At 29.3% G+C, this 4539-nt stretch overlaps 1 long non-coding RNA gene across 1 annotated transcript; it reads right to left on the bottom strand.

Annotated features, from left to right (window-relative positions):
- Nucleotides 1-392: 392 nt before the first annotated feature.
- LOC133821191 (uncharacterized) lies at nucleotides 393-4539 on the bottom strand. Its single transcript, XR_009887365.1, has 4 exons — nucleotides 4390-4539; nucleotides 3788-3833; nucleotides 1511-1600; nucleotides 393-709 (listed from the first exon to the last, which is right to left on the bottom strand). It is a non-coding gene; the product is annotated as an uncharacterized LOC133821191 (long non-coding RNA).

The following is a 4539-nucleotide window of genomic DNA, read 5'->3' on the forward strand; positions in this document are numbered from 1 at the left end:
AAAGATCCCGTTGAGTGTCTTTAAATTAAGATTTTAGGACTCACTTTGCATGCCCTTAAAAGTAATTTTTTTTAAAAAAAAAATGCAGCTACAATTTTCATTTTGATTTAAAAAAATATATCTCTTTAAGAGTCCAAAATGTATTATATGTGTTAGATTTCTAAAATTTTAGTTTAAAAAAAATTAATATATATTTATTTTAAATTAAAAATTATGATTTAAATGAAAAGTCCAAATTTTAATACAAATTAAAGTTCATAACAAACCACAACACACACATACCTTCAAAACTTGACAAATTAGATTAGCAAGAACATGAACAATATTAATATTATAGTATCACAGTAATATACAAACAACAGCATGAAGACACAGATTTCATACATACCAAAAACAAATTATAATTTGTTTATCTCCAAAACCTATAAACTAAACAGGTAGATTATGAAGCAGGGTTGTCTTAGCAACTACAAGTAAAGGGTAAAACTTCAACATCTTCCAACAACTAATCAAGTAGACTAAAACTTCTACCCCTTACATATGAGAATATTGCACTGTCAAATAAAACAAATAATTAAAATTAGAATGCCACTATAACATGAACCTTAAACTACAACCCCGAGCCAAGATTGCCAAAGAAACATTTTTTTTCTTTTCACTCTCTCCTTCGTCTTCTCCATGCGTACTCCCTCTTTGTCAATCAACAAACCTGCAAAAAGAAACAAAAAGAAAAAAGAATGAAACTAAAAAGTTTTAATGATGTCATTTTCTTAATAAATATCAATGTATATTGCAGTAAGTATATACCAATTTAGTTAATCTATTGTCACCATTATCACCTCAAACAAGTGGTTTGAATCTACCATCCCAGGCATTGGCATATACTCAAAACAAAAATATCACAATATCCTTTCAAATATATAATATACCCCTTGCCCAATTGCAAACTCAGTCACTCTACCTCACGTAGCAAACCCCAGTCAAACCATTGCAAAGAGAAAAAAAAACAATTTAATACCAGAAATGAACTTAAACATACATATAAACTTTATACAAACCATTCAAGTTGTGATGATCTCCACTCATACTAATTATTAATAGTGTATTATATTCTTCAAAACAGTGACACCTAGTTTCTAATTGTATATTTATTTATATTTAGGCTAATGCCACAGGTACCAAATACATGTACTCCCAATCAAGTTATCAAAAAATATTGTTATATATATATTAAGGATATATGTGTGTATATAATCAAACACAACAAGCAAGAGGTATATATATATAAGACAGATGTGCATGGCATGCATATATATCCAAATTAATGATATATCATTTTATGGACTATATTAGAGATCAGTATGACATTAATGCACTTCTACAAATATAACATATTTTTTCACAAACCAATGCCTGAGAACACAACTTCTACCATTCAAACCTTCCCATAAAGAGAAATAAAAAAATATAAATTAATCAAAGTAAAATAACAGTACAGTTGGAGAGAAACCTGAAGCTCATATATAAATGTGTTCCACATGTTGTCTCCACTTGTTGAAGTGGATCAAGTTGGACACTAGATATCTTTAACGAATTTTATCTGGCACAAATTATATTCACAGTTAAGCTTATGAACAAAAGCTAGTAAATGTTTACAGAGAAAAATGCAGAATAACCTTCAACTCATAACCTCTTAAAGAACAACATATATAAAAATCAATAAACGCATATATATATATTTACATCAGAGGATATCATTTCTCTAAGTAGTTTTTGAATTTATGCATTATATAATTCTCAGACATGATACAAATAACAGATGTTTTTTTTATTTCCTTTTGAGTTATGCAAATCATACAAATTCTATTATTTTTTTTAATATGTACTAACTAGTGTCTACATATATATGTAGTGGGTTGGCATAACACTAATAACTAATTAATATATTGGTTGGCTTGACACATTACTAGCTAATTAAATTCATATATAGGTCTTAAATTTTACTAAAAGGAAATATGTGATGTCTAGCTTATTAGTTATTATAAACATATATTTGCAGAATTGTGTAGCCTTAATGCAGTATTTCCAATAATCCAACCACTCAAACAGAACAACACTGCCCATGAACACCCAAGATGTTGACGTTTAATTTTAAAAGTTCACATAAGTATTGCAATGATATGGGGGAATTTCACTTGAGCATATTTCCATACCTAGACCATAGTAACAAGCCCCAAAATAGACAGCCTTGTTCCCATGTGCACAAATTTAAGAGCAACCTTCCAAGACCACAACACACTTTGTGCCCCTCTATTTATGTGCAACATTATTTGTCTAAAATGTGTCATTCTATTATTTGTCTAATGAACTCTTTAAGGACTTTTTTTATTTAGACATTTTCTGTGTGTGTGACGGTTAGAAAAAGAAACTGCATTATATGGTGGTTGAAAAGTGAGTTTTACAACATATCACACAAGTGTTGGAACTTTAGTTTAAAGATAACCATTTCAAAAACATTATCCAATAAATACTCAATGATGACCGGTTAAGAACTTGTCATAAATTTTTTTTAGTGTTGGACATAAAATTAAACTTTAGTTCTTAACAATTCCTTAAAAAAAATATTAATTTCAAATTAATATTCTACATTATAAATCTTATGTTCCGAGATGGTTATAAAATACTAACATTTAGTTACTTTGTTTTTAGTTAACTACCATTCTTTTTCCATATTGTGCCTATTTGTTTTAATAAAAAATTAAAATTAAGAAAATAAAATAAACATACAAAACAAAACTAAGTATAAAATAATCTATAGAAAATCGGACAGCATATCCTCTAATTTACTAGCCAAGCCATCTGTCACAATCAACACCAACATATCAAACAAATCAAACAACACAGGTTTTCATCCATATATCACCGCATCACACAAAATTCTCAGAACCTACTTCACTAAGACATGCAAGTTCTCAATCTTCCGTTATCACTGCAGCACACAGAATTCCCAAAACCTACTTCACTACGGATGAATATCTAAGATATTCAAACCGCATTAAAGTAATACAGTTATCATTCAAAAATATATAATCCTTTTATTTTATGATAAATGAGAAGTTTAAAAGATAATAAATCCCTTTAAAAAAATATAAAAATAAATAAATAACTAAATAGCTCGTTAACCCCATTCGTATAAAAAAAATTCAAGGTCGGCATGCAAGAGACAAAGCCCATACCCAATTAAGCATCTTCATTTATGTTACTTACAAAAGCATAATCAAACCAGCTAGCTCACAGTGATAACTATACCCCTACTGTTTCAATTCATGTAAAAATACAAACAATTTTTGTTTTTAAACATTGATTCGTTTGCTCTGACCAAATAAATTATTATTTTTATATGAATAAATAATTACTAAGTCTTAATATTAAACCATGTAGATATGAGTTTAGAAAACAAATTGACTAAAGAAAGATGATAAAATTTTACTAAAATTTTAGAATAAACTAAGATTCTAACACCAAATTCAAAGTCCGAAACAATAAGAGCTGATACTTTATTAGACAGGAGACACTCAAACACATTCGCATCGCACACACATATATAAATTTTTAATATAATTATCTTACAGGATCAATAACAGTTAGCCATTATATATCTATGGATTTTATAGATATGAGACAAAGGGAACACAGTGATCTTTCTAAAAAAATATTACTGTAACAAATAAATAGCATTTAGACTTCGCTTTCTGTTTTTCCAGGGACAAGGGAGATGATAGCAAACCTTTGGAGATAGTTTTCCATAAGCATTTCAAGTTCTTCTTCCTCTTCTGCATAAAACAAAACAAAACAAAATCAAACCAAAATTTAATTTGTTGCAGTAATTATGTAAAATAAAACTACAATATTGCTGATGTCAGGATTAGAATTACCCTCAGCAATATGCTGTTCTACGGCAGCAGAGCATTCCAAAATCTCTATTGTTGCTACTAAAAAGAGTTCATTGCATGAGTAATTTCCATGGGCTACACCAAAGTAGTATTTTCATTGATTTAGGAGACTTAAAAAGTTGCCACTTTGGGATTTTACACATTTATGAAAGATTAAAAGTGACTAAGAAGTAATATATAGCAAAAGATTAGAGATTGAACTGCTGTTCTTTTCATACTTACAGTAAATGGTCAGCATGAAAAAAAAAACAAGAAAAAAAGAAAGAAAGAAAGAAAGAAAGAAAAAAGCGTATTCTTATAATACAAAACAAACCTCAAGCATAAAAGGCATTGATGGTGCTCCATTTATATGTTTTGGGTTCAGTTGAGGCCATAGAGTTTCTACAAAAGCGTTGTAAAAATTGAAAAACTGAATAAAAATAAAAATGAAACTTACCAAACATTGGGAGCTTTGGAACTGTAGAATTCGACGATGGGGAGATTGAGGACCTTTGGAGCTGTGGAACTCGGATATGTCTGAAGAAATGAACGAGAGAACAAAGAGCCCAGCCACATTGTCGCGCCGCTACCTACACCACAACCCCAT

This window comes from Humulus lupulus, chromosome 3, assembly GCF_963169125.1.
Source record: "Humulus lupulus chromosome 3, drHumLupu1.1, whole genome shotgun sequence".
In the NCBI taxonomy this organism is placed as follows: Eukaryota; Viridiplantae; Streptophyta; class Magnoliopsida; order Rosales; family Cannabaceae; genus Humulus; species Humulus lupulus.